This window comes from Indicator indicator, chromosome Z, assembly GCF_027791375.1.
Source record: "Indicator indicator isolate 239-I01 chromosome Z, UM_Iind_1.1, whole genome shotgun sequence".
Lineage (NCBI taxonomy): Eukaryota > Metazoa > Chordata > Aves > Piciformes > Indicatoridae > Indicator > Indicator indicator.
The window spans coordinates 16061330-16086146 of NC_072053.1; positions in this window are offsets into that span (position 1 = coordinate 16061330).

The window sequence follows — 24817 nt, forward strand, 5'->3', positions numbered from 1 at the left end:
CGTTGTACAACCCATAGGGACAGTGATAGAGTGACCATGATGTTCTTAAAAAAGGATAGGTGCTATATATGTATAATAATTGTAGATACTGTACTATATTATTGAGATTTTTAAAATGTATTCTTTTTATTTTTCTGTAATAAATAAATCTGAACATATTTATCCAGTTATGTTCTTAGGATGTAGATTTTATTAATAATTTTTTTCATTTCACACATTTGCTACATTTCCATTTAGTGCATGACAAAAATATGATAAAAGGCTTAAAATTCTAACAGAAAAATAAGTTCTCATTTGACTATCTTTCAAAGAGCAGCATCAAGAAACAACTAAGACAACGAATAATGATTGTTTTGTCTCATTTTTATTTCTTAGTGGAATTTACTGTAAGTTAGCAAGAAGGATTTCTGATGATAGTCAATTACTCTGGAAAATATGTTTTATTACTTTCAGAACACTCCCCCATTCAAATGAAGTAAATATAAAATCCATGTACAGTAGTATTTGGATAATGAGTTGTCAAGACTTAAATATCAGAAAATTCTTTTATCTGAGTTTATTTTGTTGAGATGGATAAGAATGTTGTAATCAATTACTCAGCCATAAAATGCCTTCATTGTACATGTGCATTCTCTTCAAAATCAAATTAGAACATTTGCACATAATAACTTAACAGGTTGCAAGTTTAGTCCAAGCCTGTGTTCAATATTATGTGAGGTGTTATTGGCTACTACACAAAAAAATTTCCCAATACAGTAATTTTACTTAGAAAACTTAATTGAAAGATTGCCTGTACTAAAGTTGGTTTGGTTGGGGCTTTTTTGCAGTGTAGGAAGAATAAACTAAAAGTACCTGATGCATAGGAGGAAGAGGGCAGACAGTCAAATGTGAGAGAGAATGAAGGAGAAAAAGGAAACGCTCAGTCTAATGAGAAATGGAGTAGGAAGAGGAAGTTCCATAAGGATTAATTCATTTGCTAAGTGATCTTAGTCTGCATTTGGTGCCTGGATCAACAGAACTTCCTAGATGAAAAGTATAAATAGAAATAAGTATTAATAGAAAAAGTATAAAAAAAAAAAGAGTTGTGCTGATGATGTTTAATTAGATGAGGATGATGTTTAATTAGAATGAGGATTATTAAACAGGTAAACAGGTGCTTAGTGGGAAATAGTTTTGGAGCATTTCAGTTTGGTTTTTGTTTGTTTGTTCAAGGAATGAGGTCTTAGTGTAGGGTTTTAGAGCCCACAGAAGGGTGAGCAGAAAGTCTTGAGCAGCTAGGAGAAAAATGTCAGCAGGGCGGAAAAAAGGCCATCCTCAGTTTGTGAGTACCTGGACATTTTCAGAGGAATATGACAGCTATAGAGAGGACTCTGTGGGAGGTTTCAGGTAGGAGATAGATCTAGTTTACAAGTGGAAATTTAATATTTACCTGTTTCATTTTAAAGGAATGAGGCTTTCAAAAAGGTAAAATGAAAGTCTTAGGCTGCCAGGAGCTGCTAAAAATGTAATTGGTATTTTGGCTGATGCACATGCAAGAGGAAACAATCTAAACAGAAATATAAAAACTAAAGACTATGTTTCCTTACAAAGGTGTATTCTTTCTTTTTTTTTGTTTTTCTTTCCATGTCTTAGAGCTCTATCACTCTGCTGAAGAAACCTTTATAAAGATTTGCTTTTAGTAGGCTTTTCCTAATTATTCTTAGTTACATACCTAGTGTAGAAGGGAGCCACACTAGTCTCCCAGTTCTGGAAGAAAAAACAACAAAAAAACCCCACCCTTTTTGGAATCTACCTCATATATGACATTGAATGCATATGCAAATACATTTATTTGCTAGTAAAATATTATGAAAACAAACTAAAGAATAAATAAGCATAGAAAATATTATTAAAGATAGGTCTATGAATCTCAGGTGTCCCTTAAATTTATGTTTAGGTAGTTAACATAGAATAGCAATAAATTAAAAATAAATAAATAAATAAATAAACAATCTAGAGTTGCTGTATTCTCATTATTGCTCATTGGAAGCTCCCTGAGGAATGTTATTCCCTCAGAAGGTGATGATTCATAGAAACATACACATTTTATGACAGCTGCTGAATGTTGACAGAGTTGTGTTGGAATCTATAACTGATTTCCGTGCATAAAGCCGTCTTTGCTTTTGTCAGTGACTGTTTTCATTTTCTCTATTATTTGTTTATGCATGGGATCCCATTGTGCCTCTCTACATGGAAGCAGGAATGTAAGCTTAGAAGCTGAAAGAACTTCAGTTCCTAAATGCCTTGGCATTCATCTAAGTGACTTCCCATTTTAATGTGTAAGATAAGAGGAACAGAAAACTTGTGGTACCTCTGTACAGCCACCATCCCAAGAGCTTCCAGTATTCATACCTTCAGCATGGCTCTTCTGGTGGGTTACCTGAGGACCATGATATTTTTTAGTTTTACGCAAAGAATTTGAAATGTGAGGTTCTCCTTCAGTTCGTAACAAAGCCAGCTATTCTGATATATCAAAGCCTTTTGTGAATTGGAATGACCTTTCCCTGGTTAGCTCCTGCCCTTCAGCAATGGGTGTTGCTAGTGGCTCGAAATTCACATACATGGCCACTTTTTGCAAAAAAGGCTATGAGGGGGTAAACTTTCTCTAAAAGGTCTTTAATGTAAAAAAGTCAACCCCAGGCATAAAAAAAAAAAAAAAAAAAAAAAAAAAAAAGAGAACAAATTCTGCAGGCTGTTGAGCTGTTTGCCTCTTTACTGAAATTGCCAAAAAGGAGAGGAGCTGAGATGAAGACTATTCATTTATCTCTGAATATAATGTTGAATATCTGTCACTGCTTTGGGAAATGATTGACCCAATAATGATAGGTTTTATATCAGCAGGTCCTCAAGTGCCATTCTCAAAGCCACTATATGGGGTTAGAAAATTGACTTCTTAATGGTGACAATCTTATGGAACAGAAAGGAATTTCATTGCAGGTGAATTTTCTGATACAAGTACCTTGTCTTTCCTCTATCCATACCTGATGTTCACATGTTAAGTATGTTGCCAAGAGAAAAACTTAAGGAAATTAAAGTGCTATGACATAACATTGAGCTATATAAATTTCATGTCATGAAATAATTTACTCTTAAACTTTTACTTGTGATAGTTAATACAATTTTTGTTGAAAAAAAATAATTACAGAAGAGTTATATTTAAACTTATGAGTCTATATCTTGGCCTTAAGACAAAGATATTTTAATTTACCTCTTATTTTCAAATTTAATTACAGTTAAAGTTTCCTTCCAACAAAAGTCAAGAGAAATTATTACAGAATCACAGAATCAATAGGGTTGGAAAAGACCTCAAGGATCATCAAAGTCCAACCTGTCACTCAAGACTTCATGACTACTAAACCATGTCATCAAGTGCCACATCCAATCTCCTCTTGAACACCTCCAGGAATGGTGACTTCACCACCTCCCTGGGCAGCACATTCCAATGTCTAACAACTCTCTCTGTGAAGAACTTTCTCCTCACCTTGAGCCTAAACCTCCCTTGGTGCAGCTTGAGACTGTGTAGTCTTGTTCTTATTGCCTGGGAGAAGAGACCAACGCCCTCCTGGCTACAACCTCCCTTCAGGTAGTTGTAGACAGCAATGATGTCTCCCAGGAGCCTCCTCTTCTCCAGGCTAAACAATTCCAGCTCCTTCAGCTTCTCCTCATAGGGATTGTGTTCGAGGCCTCTCCCCAGCCTCATTGCCCTTCTCTGGACACGTTCAAGTATCTCAATGTCCTTCTTAAATTGAGGGGTCCAGAACTGGATGCAGTACTCAAGGTGTGGCCTAACCAGTGCTGAGTCCAGGGGCACAATGATTTCCCTGTTCCTGCTGGCCACACTATTCTTGATGCAGGCCAGGATGCCATTGGCCTTCTTGGCCACCTGGGCACACTGCTGGCTCATGTTCAGCCAGCTGTCAATCAGTACCCCCAGGTTCCTCTCTGGCTGCTCCCCAGCCACTCCGACCCCAGCCTGTAGCACTGCATGGGGTTGTTTTAGCCAAAGCACAGCACCCAGCACTTGGACTTGTTGAATGCCATCCTGGTAGACTCTGCCTATCTGTCCAGCCTGTCAAGGTCCCTCTGAAGAGCCCTTCTACCCTCTCACTGATCAACACCTGCTCCCAGCTTGTTGTCATCTGCAAATTTACTGATGACTGACTCAATCCCCTCACCCAGATCATCAATAAAGATATTGAACAGGATGGGGCCTAGCACTGATCCCTGGGGGACACCACTAGTGACTGGCCTCCAGCTGGAAGTGGCACCATTCACCACCACTCTCTGGGCTCAGCCCTTCAGCCAGTTCCCAACCCGGCACAGAGTGCTCCTGTCCAAGCCATGGGCTTACAGCTTGGCCAGGAGTTTGCTGTGGGGAACGGTGTCAAAGGCCTTGCTGAAGTCCAGGTAGACTACATCAACAGCCTTTCCCACATCCACCAGGTGGGTCACCTGATGATCATAGGAGATCAGGTTGGTGAGGCAGGTCCTGCCCTTCTTAAATCCATGTTGGTGGGACCTGATCCCTGGGCCATCCTCCAGGTGCATAGTGGTTGCTAGCAAGACAATCTGCTCCATAATTTTCCCTGGCACTGAGAATATTGGAGACTGTGGGTGAAATTTTCAAAGTGATTACTATGGACCTAAGTAAACATGGCTTCAAAGAGCTACCTTTGAATTTAGTGTGAATAGAACTAGTCAAACATTAAGAGCTTTTTTGGAAATCCAGTATGAGTGATGTGGTTATTCAACAGATAGTGAAATTAGAAAAGAGTACAGGACTATCATCATGGCTTATTTCCCTCTCCAATCTTCCTTCTTTTCTGTGAAATGTTGCTACTAATTTCTTGAACACATACAAATGCAATTATGCCAAACAAATATGCAAATACAGAAAGAAGGAAAAACAACGTGAATTAAATTGAATGGCCAGTAAAGACAAAATAAAAAGGATAACAAGCATAAATATAGATTAAATAAATACAAATCCAATTAGATATTGCCTTAGAAAATTGCTATCTAATTTATTTCATTGTTAGCATTTTTTTTTAACTAGGCCAAATTTTATAATAAGTAAGAAAAATAAAATTGTAGATCCCAGCTCTCTTTATGTTCAATTTCTATGCTGTGTTTTGCTCCCCCTGAACTAAACAAAAACAAAACAAAAAACAACCAAACAACCAAGCAAAAATCTTGTTTGTTCTTGAATTATTATTATAATCAATGCAACTTTATGTAATGTTTGCAGTTTGTCACTATTAGATACAGTAGAGTAACACCTAAAGAATAAACAAAAGAGGTGTTCCATTATGATAGGTAAGACTGAGACATTACCCATTCCCAGTTTCACCAGCTTAAATTGTTCATTTCTGATGAGCAAGGCAGGAAGTAGATTTAGTGCGTGAAGAAGAATCTATATTACATAAAAGTAAAGAAATTAATGTAATAATTTGTAAACTTAAAATTTTTCTTACGGTTTTTGACAACTTTCAAGGATAGTTGCAGTTTTTCAGCAAATTTCTAAAGAAATTCAGTGTTTATGATCACAAACCAAGTGTCAGATTTCCCATCTCCATTTCAGTAGTTTTTTAATCCATTAGCCAATTTCAACCAATTTTACCAAAGTGCTAGAAGTGACAAACAAAACAAAACAAAATAAAAAAAAAACCAAAATAAAAAAGAACCAACAAAAAACCCACCAAAACACACCCTTGAGTTTGTACATGTTTAAAGAAATTGTGGGTCAAAAACCAAGAAGGAGACACCCCAAAGGAAAACTTAGCAACACCACCTCTCTTTAAACACCAAGGAATCCATACTAGGCAAGATAGAAAGCAGCAGCTGCTGTACTTCAAACAGCTTTAGCTGACCAGTGTATTTATTCAATGATGGTTATCAAACAAATGCAAACCTTTTCTGATAATTACTTTATCACATGTCACATATTGCATAGAGATTTAATGAAATGAACGTTGGACTTAGTCAATGGCAGGTATATAATTCCATCTCTGTAGGTCACTAGCGTTTTCCTAACATAAAATATTACAACGTAATCATACTCCCAGCATGCGACTCTGTATTAACTACATAGGAACAAGTTCTTTGCCATGAGGGTGCTGGAATGCTGGAGGAGGCTGCCTGGGGAGATGGTTGGGGCCCCATTCCTGGAAGTGTTCAGGGTGGGGTTCAATGGGGCTTGAGGCAACCTGTTCTGGTTGAGGATGCCCCTGCTGACTACAGGGGGAGTTAGACTGAATAATCTTTGGAGGTCCCTTCCAACCCAGACTACTCTATGATTCTGTGATTCTAGTGTGCTCAGATGGAGAAGCCCATATTGTACATGCTAGAAGTTCAGGGAAATAAATCTGACTTTCCTATTTTTTTTCTTTATGAAGCAGATTTAGTATATTAATTTATTGCAACAATTTATTGTGGAATTTAATGCACAATGTCATAAAAAATTATTTAGGTTTAACAAGATGCGTTATGTTGTCAGTATGTGTAGCTATCTTTGCACAGTGAGCTAGGCAAAGAAATAAAAGCTGCCTCTTTAAGCATGAGGAACTCCCTGTAAGAGAGAATAATCTCAGCAACCCAAAGTGGAAAAGAAAGGCTATGCATTGCACATATCCCAAAACTGTTTTGTTCCTACATCAGCTATATACATTTTTTATTTAGCAGGATACTTCACTTGTGAACTGCAGATTGTTAACTGAAGTTTATATAGCACAACGGTTCTAGACAGCACAATCTTCTAGTTAAGACAGCATGTAAGTATGATCCTGTTCTTAGACATGTGCTTGAGTCTGTTATGCTCTATTACTTGCCTTGTAGCTTTAAATTACAGTCCTGCATACATGAATACCTCTGCGTATGTGTAAATTAGTAAATTACATTGTATTTCCAGACTACATCAGATACCTAACTCCTGATGAAGAATTTCAAGTACCTATCTAGTCTTTCCAGAATCAGATCTTTAGGCTGAGATCCAACCCGGCTGTAAGTCTCAAATGGTGGAAATGGCTAAAATAATTCTTAATAGGTGACTCTTGTTCTCTAATAGCCGTGGATGATGTGTAGAATATCTGCACTACAGGCACAGGATGACACTGCTCTAGAGAGAAGGTTGGGTATTAAATCAGTGTAAATCTTTGTATGGTTTGTTTGCCTGTTTTAGCCTAACATATATTTTCTTTCCTGCACAGCTGATTCATTACTCCTGACACGGTATTTTTTTTTCTCCAACCAAATTCATAAGACCATTAGTTTGGGAACTGTAAAAATATGTTTCATTTAAAAAAAAAGAAAGTTCACATTAAATGTGAAATAATCAATTTCCATAACAATTGCTGTTACTAAATATAAATGCAGTTCTGTTCCAAAGATGTCAAAGAAAATGTGTTTGGGTTTGTTTATTTTTTGCATAATGCAAACGTTTATTCTCCCAAATACAGCAAGTCTGCTTACAAACACTCATCCTCTATATGATTCACTTACGCTGGCATTATCCTGTCTAGAGACTGTCACCCAACCGTGTTAAGGCATTGAAAAATATCAGGTAATGACCTATAATTGCTACTGCTGACTGGCTGTGTATTTTGTACTATTCATTTTACTCCTCCTTACCAACCTCCCATCTCTTTACAACAGTGCTATTGTTACATATTTTCTTTCAAGATGCAAATTCTGTGGAATAGAAATTTAAGCATTTGATTCATTTTCACAGCATCTAACATAATGTAATTATAAATATGTTTGCATGTAATCAGTGTTAATAATAAATAATAAAATTCCTGTGAGATTATTGTTCACTGCTCAGGTAAAGAAACATTGAAAGTACATAGGCAACTCCCCTAGAATCCTCTACAAATCAGGGCCAAAACCAATGTTTCAAACCTTTATTTTCAAAGCATGACATAAAGATGTACTTATTTGAAAGTACTATTAAAAGGATTATGTCGTCCTACATGCACAGCCCAGGGTGTGCTTCATAGTAGACCACCTCAGCTGTCTTAGCAGTTAGGCAAGTCATTTTCCTTTACAGTGAAAAATGAGTGACACACACTTTCCGGAAAAATTATTCCTTCCATCTCTGCATTCTTGAAGACTCCAGAGGGAACCAAAACAGATCAGAAATTTCTGGACGTTTAGCACTTAGTTCAGTTACATGTGCTAACAAAAGGCTAGTGTCCACACACTGGACTGACAGAGAGCATAAGGACTTACGTCTAAAGACACTTTTGCAGGTACAGCAAATATATTCTGAAAAATAAGCAAGCTCTGCCTTGAGTATTCACAGCATTTGTTCAGAGGAATCCCTGAGTAGAGTCCCTGTGTTTTGTGACTAGAGCTCACAAAACCATCTCATAAGTAGGCATTTACCCCACAGATAAATAAAACTAAAATTCTGAATTTTTAAATAGTTATATTAAGTGAATATAAGCTACTGAGCTGGGATCTAATAGTTTCTGATCGAAGATTTCAAAGGTGGGTTGGAAGATGACAGCTGCTGAAGTTCAGAAATAGGCTATCAGAGGATATTAGGTGCCTCAAACAGGACTTAAAATGGTACAAGCAGACAGTTCCAATAGATGTGCATCAAACCTCTGTGAAGAATGGTATTTGAGGAGTATAAAAACTTTATGCTAGCACAAGGATTATGCAACCAGGACTGGTTGATATTCTGCATATTTCTGGCTCTTTTGACAACTGTGTAGATTTCCATCCTTGAAAATGTTTTTACTAATTCCAGAAAGGAACTCTTTGTACTTAAAATCAGATATATTCCTTGCTCCAAAGAGCATAAGGCAGAGATCTGCATCAAAAAGTACTTAAAGAGATTATTTTTAAGACTGAGAAAGACTGTCAGTCTGGCAGGCCCTTTCATGTATTCCATCTGTTTGGTATAAAGTATTGAGCAGCAAAAAATGTAACACACATATATGAGGGGGGAAAAGAGCCAAACCAAAACAAAACAAACCCCCATATACATAATTAAAATATACAAGCAGGAACATTAGAAAGAGCCATGATGCCATTCAGAATGCCAGTGTGATACAATTAAATAAAGGGGAGAGGAACGTAACATTTAGATGTGCTGCAAGGAAGAAAGATTTTGCTTTAAGCCAGTTTCATGTCAGGAAAAAAATATTTTTTTTCAGTTGAAAATGGCTGAAAAATGACTGAACACTGTTCATAAGAAATTTAAAATGTTGGGTTTTGTTTTGTTTTCTGTTTTTTCACCATTGGTTACAGTTAATGTAAAAATGTTGTGTTGCATTTCAGTAAATTGGGAAGAAAAGAAAATACAAAAAGAAAAACAAGCAAACAAACAAAACCATAAGTATTTCTGAGGACAAAAAAAATATCACCCCAAAATATCTGTGAGTTTTTCTGTGGGTTTTTTTGTCTGATTTGTTTTGGTTCAGTGGAACTATAATGATCAACATCAGCTGAAATTTTGACTGAAAAAAAAACGTACAATATGTATACTTAGTAATCCAGAGAATGGACTGGTTTTATTGCATGTAAAGTTAGATAGCTTTGTTCTAAAGAGAATTTCTAGAGACTCGGAAACCTAGTTCAGACCTTAGTAATTCAAGATCTGAATGGATGGTCTGTTGGAGGTATCTGCTGTTGTTGTTCAATGTTAGTAGTAGCTGCCCGTAACTATGAAAACAAGTATAACACCTTGAGGTTATAGAGAGAAGATACACCTTTAAGGAAACTTCAGTAGATATTTTCAAGATGCAGAGTAGGAAACTTCACTACATACAATTGCTACACCTGGCCCCATGTACTGATGTTAATCCTGCTCTACATATTTTAAAAAGGCAAATGAGAAATGAGATGAAGTCATAAGAATAGATGTAGCCAAAAAAAAGACATTTCACAAGTCTTGATTACAGTTAAAAATATTTCTATATTCCCCTAGTGAAGAATTTCCGTATCACTAATATATGATTTTAATCATGTTATACCTACACTTACAGAACAGTAGTTTCTTACTGCCTAAAGGTAGCAGAAGCCATGTTTTCCTAATCCTGGTTGTTTGAGGGGTTTGTTTGTTTGTTGGGTTTTTTTTGGGTTTTAGTTTGGTTTTGTGGTGTTGTTTTGGATTTTTGGTTTGTTGTTTTGTTTTGGTTTTTATTTCATTTTGTTTTGTTTTGTTCCCAACAAATACAGCCGAAATAATAACAAAGCAGCCTCATTCCAACCCTACAAGCTAGCAGCAAATAGAAATCCATCAGGGTGACAATAGGATTAAACTGTGGACACTGTTTGCTCGTTAGTCTTCTCCCTTAAATATCTTCCATGTGAGATGGGAAATTAATGTTGCAATAAGTTGGTTCCTGTGGGCCCAACAATAAGAGTCAGCAATCCTCTTACATGGAGCATTACTTTTGCCTGCCTGTCAGATGGCTAAACTTTTCAGTCACCTTTTGTCTCCATAGGAATAAAATGTGCTTGTTGATTTGCTAAGTCCCAAATCCTATATTTAATACAATGCCTTGATGTTGTGTGAAAAATAAAAAATATGACTCTCCCTGAATACTGTTATGAGAATTGAAGAGCAAGGAGAATTAGGGACTAGAGGTAATATGTAAAGGTTTATGCATCCAACTCCCAGATAAAGATCCACACTGTGTCTTTAGGAGAAAGGAGGCATGAATGATAAGTAATGTATTAATTGCACCATCTCAAGGTCACTTCCTTTTACTTTCTTCCTTGCTTTAATGTGAGACCATTTATTTGCTGCTGAGCTACCTCAGCACTGAAGGCCATTGAAGAAAGAGGACAGAGCCAAGACTGTATCTTTTCCTAACTACACAGATGTTCATATACCTAAACCAAACAGTAGCTGGTTTTACTTGTTCTTAGGTATTGACCCCAAGCCTAAGTTTGTCCAACACACCGAAGTCCATGACAAAAGACTATCTATTGTAAGTCCTCACAAAGCAAAGAGCATACTTACAGACTAGTCTAGAGTCTTCACTGTCAGCATACCTTTCTAGATCTTCATCTGGCTGGCCAAAGCAGTGGTAGTTGTGGAGTTCACATGGGCTCTACCCGTTTACTAGATCTGATAGAAGCATTTTTAGCAGGTGAAGTTGCTAAAATTATTATAGATTCATTCCTGTCAGTGAGACTAGAGGAGGTTGGAGAATCAGATCTGAAGGTCCTCAACTGCTCTTTGGAGATATTTCTTTCTCTGTTTCCATTGACAACAGAAGTCTGCAGTAACTTCACTCCTAGATTAGATATCTTAAATTGGTCAGAATATTTCAGAGCCAGAGTCACTGCCATTTAAAGCTCTTCAGAGCCAGTGCTGCCAAAATGCCTCCCTGGTGATGAAAATTATGTCTTTCAAAGTGCCTAAAAATGTATTGTTTTCAAGTAAATTTCATGTGAGGAGGAAAACAAAAGAATTACTATGACGATGACAAAGTATTCTGTAGCAATATTTTCCACATGGGAAACTTCTTTTAAAATTTCAAAATGGATTAAAAAATAATGGGTTTAGTGCATTGGAAAGTCACATAGAATTTTACTTTGAAACTATCACAGCAAAATATTTAGACTGACCCTCACCTCACTCTCTCTATTTTTTTTTTTCTACAGGGAATTTTAGTTTTCAGCAAGACTTTTATTTGTTTATCCTCAAGGTTTGCTTGTATTTTATGAATGAGCAGAGAAAATCACAGATTTAGACTTCACTAGCACACAGGAAAATCAGTGTGCCCTCTTTCCTCAGGTCTATCTCTATCTCACAGATTTCTGTAGGAAATTTATCTGGTGCCCTCCATTTGGCTCCCCTGGTGCAAAAGTAATGTTCCTCATCTGAGGCCATTCCTTCAAGTTAGAGCTCATGGGACAAGAGGGAATCTTGGGATGCCACTGTCCCATGCTAGAGAAGAATACATGAATTCAATAACTAGGGCTGTAAATCTAATGTGTGTCATCAACACTAAGTTTGCTTTAAAGAGAAAAAAAACAGAGGGGGGTAAGGAATGCAAGAATCTTGACTCTCAGCTCAAAGTACAGGACATAATTTCCAATGTGAATAAACAGAAGGTTTCTGAAACAGAGGTGCATTCTCAAAATGACTTTATAAAAGCTTTTTCCTCACTCCAGCCTTCTCACCCACTCAGCAGCCTCCTTGAGATATCATGTATCATTGTTTTGTGCACACCGATTTCCATGAGATGAGTTTAATAGCATTATAAAAGTCACATTGTGCACAAATTGGGAAGTTCAGTGCCTCAGTAACTGCTCTGATGCATACACACTTAAAAAGTTTTCAAAGCAGAAATTTTGAAGGCACTTCAAGGCACAAAAACATCCTTGGTTAAATTACTTCCTATTAGTATGTCACATATATCTTATATATGACTCTGGTTTCATGAAGTGACAGCAGTGCATGACAATAAAACTTTGCACTCTTTATTTATATGTTTCCTGTTTTTTCTTTTTTTTTATTTATTTCTTCTAAGTATATAATGTCTCATCTTCCTGCTACCGGTGAGACTGGTGCTGCCTACTTTGTTTACCAATGAAGAGCATTCCTACCCTACATCTCTTACTGAAATATTAAGCAATTCCAATCACTACTGATTATCTGAGGCAGCAGAAGGAAGCACAGATAGTTTTAAAAGGTGGGCAGGTTGAAAATACTGTGACCCATTTAACATTAAACGGGGAAGAACATGAAAGTAAAGCTGAGTATGTAAAAAAGATATTTTTCTGGTTAAATTCCACCTTAGATCATAGAATCTCACCCCTTTTCCAATATCATAAGAACAAAAAATACCAAATCTTCTCTCTCACCTATGAAAATGAAGAGATAAGCAGGGCTTCTCCATACATAAATCTCTTAAGTTGTCTGCAATATTCCTCTTTTCCAGATAGTTACTCCAGGGTGAGTAATTTGGCTGTCAATTTTTTAATGAAGAATCTGATCTCCTTTTTGTTTTGTTTTATGCTTCTGCATAATGGGACACTGAAATTGGAAAATCAGTTTCAGTTCAGGTTTACAATCTATTTCACTTCTTCATTTCCAATTACAGTTTTGGAATATTTTATTGTTTGCATTTTAGACATCACATGGAGATATTTAACACTTTGAATCTAGTAGGTTAAATGTCATTTCTAATGTACTGAGGGGAAAGTTTAGAAACAATGACAAAAATTCTGGTTTTCCACTTTTCTGCCTCACCCCCCCATTTCTACATCATTTTGAAAAAAAAAAATATTACATCTCCTTAAAATGTTCAGATCATTTTGATAGCCTGTGTATAATTTCTTCTGGAATACATTTATCAGATTTTATGGACGAGTGAAAGATGAATGAGATATAACTAAATTACAAAAAGTAGCAAGTGTATCAAACATACATATTAATTCCAAAATAAATTTGCAATGTCTATTTAACTGAACTTCAAACACTGTTTCAAAAGTATGGGAAAGGTTTTCTGAAGGATCTGTTTCCAGTTAAATATCTAAAAATAGTCACATCTGGACAGAGGAGAGTATGGAAGGAAAAACTCAATACTTAGTAAAATATTGAAAATGTAGCTGTAAAAATTTAATTTTCAGACTTTCAGAAAAGCATTCAGATTTAAATCTAGGATTGACTATCACAATTATGGTCCATTTCCAAAGGTACCTGTTCAATAAAACCCTATAATTTGGACCCCATTCAAAAACTTACACTAATTCACATTAATCCTAAAAAAATTGTTTCACCATCTTCAGTACCATCACAAAGAGAATTGCAAGATTTATTTTAGGTACATAGAGTTCCATGACCATACTGCCTAAATAATAAGTATTTTATTTATATATTTTTTAAAATATTTTTATTTATTTATATTTTGAATCAAAATATTTAGTGTTTTAAAATTAGAAGAAAAATAAGATTAATATTTTTCATTTAAGTCTTCAATATATGATTAATAAATTACAATGGGAAGGTAAAGAAAAAAGAGAAGAAATGAGAAAAATGAAAAGAAGAAAAAAGAAAAGGAAGGAGAAAAGAATAGAAAAGAAAAGAAAAGAAAAGAAAAGAAAAGAAAAGAAAAGAAAAGAAAAGAAAAGAAAAGAAAAGAAAAGAAAAGAAAAGAAAAGAAAAGAAAAGAAAAGAAAAGAAAAAAAAAGAAAAAAAAGAAAAGAAAAGAGAAAAGAAAGGAAAAGAAAAGAAAAGAATACAACAAATTATGTCAGTGTGAATGAGAGAAAAATCTGTCTACAGGCATTTGATTCTTAAACCAAGGAATCAGAATTTTTTAATACACATTTATTTATTTCATCATAGGAATATTGTATGCAGCAATTCCTAATCTTTATTTTTCAACATATTTAAGATTCCCCAAAAAACATTTTTCCTCATTCCAGTAACACCCATAGGAAAGTGCCAACAGGGTTAGGTATGTCTGAATCTTTCTTACTCTTTTATATGATAAGAAAATTTTCATTCTTAAACTATGTCATATCGAGCAGTATGAGCTGTTTGCAAGAACAGCAAAAGGAGTCCAAACATACACTTGAGAGACAGACTGAGAAGTGTCTTACACACATTAGTTCTACAATCACAGCATAGTTTCTAAAAATAAGTCCTGTTCTAGGTGTAGTCAACACCTTAGAGTATGAAGTCTCTGTCACCACTGAGGACAGTTCCTTCATCCACAAGATTTTTCACTGTTTAGCTCAGGGTGTTTGTTAGTCACCAGTTTGCCTTTCTCAAATTTACAAAGTAGGGTTCAAGACTCTGAACTTGAAAGGAGAGGAATAATGAGAGGGCAGAATAGACTTCCTTCCAGAGGCCTGGGATTGGTAGAGGGGTGGTAGTGGTACCTTTTCTGTAAGTATAAATAGTTAGCAAAAAGGAGTTGATTATATGTTCTTGAAGCACAACAAAGTCCTACTCACTTTAACCTAGCAAAGTTTCCTGCACTGTCTTCAATTGGGCATCCCGTGGTATGGGACACTGCTCTCCTTTGCAAGCATATCAAAATCTGTGCCAAAATATCACAAGGAGAGAAAGGGGAGATAGTTGTCTTGAGTAAAACCAGAACATTACTAAGGCCTGTTTTTTTGGAAAGTCAGTTGTTTTTCTGCTGTTTGATGATACAGACTCACCTTTGCAAAAGACTGTGGCAGACACTTTAGATCACTGCCCTTTAAATCCAGACATTACAACCAGCTGGAATTCTATATGACCTCTTCCATGGCACAGCAGAATAAATCAGTGACAAAGTGCTAGAAGCACTGCAAGAACAAAGGAGATCCCTCCCTTCTGGAGCCTAAGAATATTTTAACCTCTTTAGATGAGATTCATATTTCCTTATATGGTTTCCCTAAAAGTTAAGCATGCAAGTCTAAGCTAATCAGTCAACAGAAAGTATCTTCAAAAGTTCAATGCACCTTGTCCTAAAACGGTCTTCAGGATTGACTCAACAGTACTGTCCTCTGCATTACCCATTTCTGTCCTTTTCCTGTAATAAATGGTGAGGGGACCTTATACCTACAAATTCTTGAGAATGAATTTCTATATGAAGAGTCCCACTTTCTTTATGTCATTCTAGTTGTCATTTTTGCAGAATTATGCACAAAAAAGAGGAAATGGTGAAGGCCACACATCCAAGTCTTGTCTCTTACAAGTACTTGGCTAGGTAACATAATCACAATATAGGTTGAAGACTGATTTGAATGGAGAAAAGACTTACGTTAGTCACCTTAGTTATTATGGAAAAAATGTACTATAAACATAAAGCAATAATATCAATCTCACTTTTATGTGTACACACACACACACAAAGAAAAGGAAACAAGGTAAATTTGGTCTCAATTTACGTAGATGGATAATAAGACTTTCAATTATTGTTGCATTATTTGTTAGTATGTGGATGAAAGATTGGGTGACAATATGCAAAATATATTTTCTGCATATTACATTATTTAGTAATGTCATTTGATTTTTATATGTTTCATTAAATTGTTTTGTGGCTTTATTATCTACCCAGATGCACAGCTCAGAAATACAATTATTCAGATTTAGAAGCAATAAAATTTGGCATACATTTACTCGTATTCAGAATTCCTGCACGTTAAAGAGAAATTACTGCATTCTTCCCACATAGCTCTGCTCTCCTGCCTTCTCCAGACCATTCATTAGATGGAGAACATTATAGAAAATACACCATTTATGTTAAGGAGACTTCTGATAACAGATGTATTTGTACAAAGCAAATATTTCAATATATCATAGCCTTTTGATCATGACTGTAATAGAAGCAAACCTATATATATTTTCTGTAATATGTATCTCTGTTTTATGGATATTGAATAGGGGGGAAATGAGTGCCATAGATTATGTGTTGTAAGAAAAGATACCTGAAGAAAGAGGTAGACAATTCTTTGAAGACATTATTGAGTATAATACAAATTGTCCTGTTTTATAACAAATATTTTGGGGTTTCATTTTAAGGCATGTCTTCCAGCTGAAGTATAGGGTGTTTTCTTACGGACAAGTTGTTCCAGCTTTGCTTTGCCTTTGCCATGTTTCATAAATCAAGTGCTCAAATATACAACACAATGTCCCCAAGTCATCCCCTGTCCCCTGTAGCTGCAATTGAGCCTGTTGTTGATGGATAGCAGGACAGAGAGCAAGTCAGTGGTTGTCTCCTAACAGGAGAGGTTTCAGCAGTGGTGGCTGCTGTGTTCTGTGAAGCCTCCCACAAGACCCTGGCTCTCTGTCTGGACCTCAAATAATGATCCTGGGCTAAAGCATCCCAAATTGTGCAGTATAGACCTACAGGGATTAATTGAGCCCTAACATGAGTGTACAGGTACATACACTAAGGGAAGGGATTTACTTCTGCATGTGCACCCCTTTCCTTTCACTCCATCTTCCAGCAAGAACTGCAATACCACCCTCCTCCTTCATCAGGATACTCCTCCTCACAAAGTGGCTATAATGTGACAGAAGAGTGTCAGTGATCTTCCATCTGCTGCTCAGGACTTAGGTCTTAGGATGCCTCTGCACCACTTCAGTCCCCAACCATTAGCTCTCTACAGGATCAGGTTAAGTTGTCTACTGTCTGCTCACTCTCAGTGGTCAGTTCTGCTCTGAGGAGAAAAACCAGTAATTTGTATTTTAGGGAGCTCATAAAGACACTCTTGTGGGCTACACTGAGAAACCACAGGCCTTCCCTTATGCTACAAGGATTGCAACATAGCTGGTGTTACTGCAGATGGACAACTTAAAGTTGCATGTCTCTCGTGGACTCAGCTGTCTCCCACCTCTACATACTCATCAATACAAAGGCAAACTGTTTCAGGTAGGTGTGTGTAAGGGTAGAGACAAGGACAATTTGTACAAGTGTAACTTAAGCTTCAAGTAACCAACGCACAACATGGTCATCACCAAGAGACTATCCCTAGTGATTTGAGAAGTTTATTGATCATCAGACTCTGACAATACTGGAGCTGTTCATTTATTACACCACTTCCTCCTGAAAGAAGAAGGGCCTGAAAACCACAAAATTTGTCTGAATATCTCCACTTTGCAAAGCCTTTACTTTTATCTGTTGGAAATATTAAGATGTAGAATCAACCAACTAACAAACAACAACAAAACCAAACCAACAAACAAACAAACATCTGCTTCAAGGTTTCAGTTTAGATTGTAAGTTTTATTACATGAATGAAATCAGCACAATCTTTTTTAACTTAAATTTACACACATAATACCAGTGAACCCTATTTCTGTAGATGTATAGAATTTTTTGTTCCTTTTTTTCTAATGGATAGAATTTCAGGCATTAAGTTGTTTATATTTCATAGGACAAATTCTATTTATTTTTAAAGTTAATTTCTAATAACTCTATTCACTTCAACACAGTTACATTGGATTTACATTACTATAAACGGCATTACCTGTTGGTTCTTAAATGAATATGGGGATTTTGGATTAACCAATGGCTTTGGTAAACCACACTCAATAATTCTGCTAAAAATGTCTCTTTATTCCTGAGGCTATTTAATATTTATGTGGTTGTTTCAAGCTTGTTTCTAAATAGTACAATGATTTATTATGAACCAAGTCTTACACAATAAACTGTAATAAAGCTGCTATTTAGGTTTGCTCATGTTTACCACGGAGTCTGTTCAAGGCATCTAAGAACTGTTGTAAGTTAAAATCAAGGGTATGCAATATAATGGAGAAATCTAACTTAACATAACCTACAGCTTTACAGGACAGACAACAAGCTGCCCTAGTTTGACAGATACAAGTAGATATTCATTGTGCATTTTACTTTCATTCCTTAGGACTTCCCCTTTCCTTTTCTCCCTCCAAATATACAGTCTTTTGAAACTGAGGATGTCTTAACCAACAGTGAAGAGAAAGTAATCTCTATCTTTCTTGGCACACAGCTGAGTTATTTTACTCAAGGGAGAAAGTTACTCTAGGGGGAATGTTCTTGGGTTTTCTAAATTGTAAGATAAACAGATGAGTATAATTTTTGTAAGCTTTTTCATTCTACATTATAGTCTTCTCATTATTAATTGGAAAAAAAATCTGAATAGTTTTCACCTTCAAACCAGGAATCACCTCTTTGAGCCTCTGCAGCTTGCCATGGACAATAACATGTCTCAAAGGAAAAGAAGCCCTGCTCTTCACAAATGTATCAACCCTCCACATATATCATTGAACATTCTCCCAATTACACTGGATAGTTGAGTGCGGGTTAAAGAAAACCTCTTAACACAGGGACCAGAACATTTTAGAATTCTTTTTCTTTTCTCTTCTTTTCTTTTTCTTTTTCTTTTTTCTTTTTCTTTTTCTTTTTCTATTTCTTCTTCTCCTCTATTTTTTCTTTCTTTTTCTTTTCTTTCCATTTCTTTCCTTTCCTTTTCTTTCCTTTTCTTTCCTTTTCTTATAAAAACAAGACTGTGAACATAAATTCTATAGATTCATGAAAATAATTTATTGGTGCTTGACATTGAAACTGAAGGCAGTAAAATCCAAGAATTTTCTGTTTTTTTCCCTACTGATGAATGTTGTCTTTCAGTAACTGCAAACCCCTTGTGATTTGATTTTTTCACCTGTTTTGTCACCCCTATTTTTTTTCCTCCATCAAGAAAAAAATGTTGCATATCATTCTACCAGAAAAAGAAAGAAAGAAAGAAAGAAAGCTAAAATAGATAGAGGGCTTGATATTGATGGGCTCGAATTATTCTTGTTACAAGTCAAAAAAAAAGACCATTTCCATGAGTTTGCTCAATCTCATTCTTGGAATACAGCTGAGGTTTTCAAAACTACATCATGGCATATATCTTTAATTGGAGTAGGTGAAACATAGCACAGACTATCAGCACTTGCATCATATAGGAGTATTGTCCTCCCTTTGACAGTAGCAACAAGATCAAAACTTGTTCAACTTTTAAAAGCAAGTGTTTTGGTTCACCCCTAGGTGTTAAAGACAGGGAGAACAAGGGGAGCAGGGAGAATATCTCCCATTTCAGACTATACAATAAGGCCATGTGGCCTTATATCTACAATTTACAGACTGTGTATATACATATATGTATGTATATATATATACATATATAAATTAGTATTTCTGAATTTCTATACTGCTACGAGGAAAGACTTAGCTGGAGCTTCCATATGTGGTTAAGCAACAGGACTTGTAAGATTCTTACATCCCCCAATTAACATATACCTGTATGAATTACACTTTTTGGTTTTCACCACGTAAGGATTTACAACAAAATAGAAAAAAGAAGGGGGGGAGGGGAGGGGGGGGGGGGGGGCAAAAATCCCCAAAATGGTGAGTAAAAAGTAAGCATTGCTTCAACCTTTCTTCAATGTTTTTGCTTTCTGTGAAGTCACATGAGCAGAAGATCTATAATTTACCGCATGGAGAAGAAAAAAAAAAAGCCATTTAATATTTGGCTTAAAATACAACAAGATTATAAAATAATCAAGAAAGTATATGCAACACAGAACTAGGGGACTGAAACTGTGGTGAAGGCACCATATGCCCAGAATTATGCCCCAAATACTGTAAAACATGTCCCAACATGTTTGGGCAAGTTTCACCTTCCACCTGCCTTTCCAAAGTGGGGGATAAAGGCCCAGGTGCCAGTCAGAGGGCAAAACAACCCCAACCTTCCTTCTAAGGGGTAAACAATTACATGTACCCATCGTGTGGGATGCTCGTGCTCCTTCCAAGTAAGGGCATGATTCTAGCTTCACGCTTTCTATAGGCTAAAGCAGGCTACCAACAAGAGTGCCCAGTGGCCAAACCCAGCCTCGAGAAACTTGTAAGTATTACTCCAACTTGTAATCAAGCTGTTCTCATCTTGCCTGAGCTTGTAAGCTCATTGTGCTTAAGCCTTAGGTGCTAAGCTCCATAGCCATTGCTTGTAAGTCTTCTCACTCCCACATGCATGCATACTAGCAGCCTCTGCAGTATGGAGAAGAAGCCAGCACCCCGGAAAGGCCACCATGCCTCAGTTTCCAGAGGAGTCTGCAGAGGAGAACCCTTCGCTGGAAGCTACAGAAGGCTACAGCGTCAAAAGCCCAGTCCCACCAGATCAGAAGAAGTGCCTGCCATGTTTTAAAGAGGACTGGACCCCCAAGGGTAAGCCTTTGGCCCAGAGGAGAAAGGACTAGCCCAGTCTGGGCTATAGCCATGAGCAGCAGACACTGAACCACAGAGCCTCTGTTCTTGTTTTGGAAAGCAGGACAGTGTTCAGACACACCCTGCATGACCCCGCCATTTGCAGGAGATAAAGGGAGGTGCTGCCTGTGCCCGCTCCACAGCCCTGTAAACCCCAGAGTAACTCAAGTCGGGACCACCCTGAGAGAGAGTCCCGTCCTCTCCTTTGAGACCAGCAAAGGACTGTCTCATAACCTTAAACTGGGAAGCAATCACTGAGAAGAATCAGCCTCGCCAGCTCACTTTGAGCCAGCCAAGGGGAACCACTGCTCCACGTAGCCACACCCCTTCCCTGGGGCTGATTCTGTGGGCCCTGAAGCCCATTGCCACTGGGATTGGAGATGTCTGACCTGCCTACCAGAAACCGTCATCCCGCCCCATCATGCAGGCCGACCCTGCAAGGACCAACCCCATCCAGGGAGTTGCACTGGCCCTGCCAGCCCCTGGCAGCTGTAGTTGTGCCGAGGGACTGCCCTGATAAGGGAACCCGCTGACCGGCAAAAGTCTCACTCCTCCCACAGAGGTGGGAGGAGAAGGAAAGTCACTGACCTTGTCCGGAGGGAAGCCTCTCCGTGACCTGCCAGCGACTCAGACGCAGCCTCAGCCCCAGGAGCTTCTCCCACCCGGAATGGACCAGCCCCAGGCCAGCCCTGGGAAGCCAGCAAGCAAGGCTAGCAACCAGCTTCTCTACAAATACAAGACACTGTATCTTTTCAAGTGTGTAGCATTCGCTAACTTTCAGTTCAAAGCACCCGTGCCTAGCTGCATGACATTCTAGCTTGAATTGCCTCTGATAACATCGTAAATCTTTCTCTGTGTATAGTTAAAGCAGCCGCAGTGCCTTGTCTAATCGCCACCTGGTGGACAAGTGGTGGAACTACACCTGTCATCCCCATAATTAGAAATTAATTCTGTAAATATCCTAACGGGGTCAAATTGTACATACTAAACCAGTTATGGGATGTATTTCACAACCGTGTACTAGAATCTGTATATAAAATAGTGATTAATTGGTTATTAATATTTTAAATAATTAATAATAATTTTTGTAATTCATATTTCATAATTCCTAATTTAATAACCTCTCCATCACAGAAATAACTTTAGAAATGTTTGAAGGAACAAAGTCCTCAGGACACAGCTGAACTTCACAGCCACTAGAGCCCTTGGGAAACATCTTTTTGTTAAAGACACTAAAAGAAAAGCTCAGGCAGCCTTATTGCCATAAGACTACTCAAATGAATAAAGGGCCAAATGAGGATGCTGGGGAGAATAAAATGTTTCCTCTTTATAGGTGTTTCTAAATTGAAAAGAGATACAGAAAGAAAATATCTCCTACTATCTTTAAATAAAAAATTAAAAAACCAAAAACAACGGCTAGGTTCAATGCTAAATATTTCCTTCCTGAGAGTCAGAAATTTGTCATGTGTCTTTACAGGAAATGCCATCTATCTCTACATATTCAAGATATATTTCTGAAAGCATCATCCCCATATTCTGCCACTTAGATGGGTTCCAACATCTAATCCATCTCACTACAAACAAGACACACTCTGGAGAGCAGAGATGTCTGCATAGTTAACAGTGATATCTCTAGGATAGGACAGTAGATCAACGTAACTAAGTGCTTTCAGCTGTATCTAAATATTGTGAACACAAAAACAAATGTATGATTTGATACAACATGGTGCTTAAGCCAATCACGTAAGTCATTCTATGGTGAAAGAAAGGGGTAATGTAAAGATAAGCAATATAGAGAAGCAGTCACCAGACTAATGATGCAAACCAGTGACAGAGAGGCCACCTGGATGCAAACATGATGCAAATGTCAGTAAAAAACTGCAGGCACAACACATTCATTTAAAAGGGATTGACCATAAGGTGCTATTATGGTAACTGTAAAATGCAGTTTCTCAAGGAGGGCACAGCTAGTGAACTTTTATGATAGCTTTGTGAAAATCAAAGGTAAGCAGCACAGTGTTCATCACACTGGTGAACACATATGGCAAATAATGATTTACTCTTTGCATATAGATATAGTAAAAAATGTGTACTTATTTATAAGAGGCAGTTATTCTTCATCTCATGGCCTTCTATCGTATATATACATGATTCATAAGCTAAAACCAAACTTTGCAGACACTTAAAACTTCAGTCCTTCTCTCTGTAAAATCTACTGGAAATGCAAAGGAGCATAGTGAAGAGGTTTCCTCTGAGATTATTATTTGTTTTAGCACAGATAAATGTCTGACATAATTCATACTGTATTTGCTAGAAGAAAAACTCAGAAAGAGAACCTAGACATATATGGAGGTATTACACAATATCCCAGACCTGAAGAGACACCAACAATGTGATCAAAGTGGCTGAGCTGCCTGGTGATGAGCTTATACTAGCCCGGATATCTTTCCATTCATCCCAGCTCGTAACTGCAACTACAGCTAGTTCCGGAGATCTGCTAAAGCCAGTTAAGAATTGAAAAATACAAGAAAAAAATTCAAAGAGGACAGCGTGAGGGCAGCTGCAGGAAAGCCTCGGTAACTGCTAGCTGAGCTTTGCCTTAATTTGGCTTCGTTTGAGGGCTTCCTGGGATTGCTCTGGGGCTTTCTGAGGGTGGAAGGACCGCAAAGGGACAAGCAGGACGAGTGGGGGCTGTCCTCCAGCATGCCTGCTTGGGAAGGTTATGTGACTGGGTGATGTTGCCTGGGAACAGTGTGAAATTTAAGCACCAACTAGCGTGAGACCCCCATTTCAGCACGAGGGCAGCCGCGGGGAAGCTAGCCTGCTCACTGGAACATGGCCAGTAGTGATGGGAAATTTAAAAAAAAAAAAATCAGTTCCTTGAAGTAATTGATCCATGGTTTAAACTCGATCACAGGCTGTTTTTAAAATTGCGATTACCCAAACAGAGCCCACATATAAGCTTGCAGATGTTCAGGCAACCAGCTGCAAGGAGTGTTGGTGCCTGGCATTTGAAGTTGAGGGTGGCAGAGTTAATCCCTGCACTAGGTGTGAGCAGATCAGTGGTCTGCTTAAGCTAGTGGCTGAGCTGAAAGACGAAGTAGAAAGACTAAGGACCATAAGGGCATGTGAAAGGGAGTTAGATTTGTGGTTCCAGGCTCTGTAGACACCCTTAACAGAGGGAAGTGACCCATGAAACAAGGGAGATGGATACAGGTGCCTGTCAGAAGGGGCAAGGTAAACCTCTTCCAGCCTCCCTCACCTCCTCAGTTGCCCTTGCACACCAGATACGGGGCACTAGAGGTGGGTGAGGTGATTTTGGAAGCAGAAGTAACACCATCTGGGGGGCTGACTAAAGCAAATCAGTCCCCGCCCTCGCATCAGAACTTGTACATACACACACAAAAAAAAGAGGAGGGTAATTGTTAGCGGTGATTCCCTTCTGAAAGCTACAGTGGGCCCCATATGTCATCTGGACCCCTCCCACAGAGTAGTCTGCTGCCTCCCTGGGGCCCGGGTCAGGGATTTACCAGAAGGCTGCCTAATGTAGTACAGCTATCTGATTACTATCTCTTGTTAGTTATGCAGGTGGGAAGTGATAAGGCCAATACCAGAAGTCTAAAAGCAATCAAAAGGGACTTCAAGGCACTGGAAAAAGTAGTTGAGGGATCAGGGGCACAGGTAATTTTTTCATCTATACCCTTAGTTGCAAGAATGCTGAAAGGAACAGGAAATCATGACTGATTAATAAGTGGCTCAGAGGCTGAAGCCACCAACAAAATTTTGGGTTCTTTGATCTTGGGGAACTTTATATGACCCCAGTCTGCTAGTGACAAATGGGGTACATCTGTCTCAGAGAGGGAGAAAGGTCCTAACACACGATCTGGTGAGGCGTGTACAAAGGGCTTTAAACTAGGCTATAAGGGTCTTGAAGGAGTTAAACACAACAGTATTAGAGATGAACAGAAGGAGGCTGAAGGTGGTCAGCCAGAGACAGGGGAAAAACCAACAGCCCAGCTGAAGTGTATGTATACTAATGCACACAGTATGGGTAACAAATAAGAGGAGTTGGAAGCCTTGATACAAGA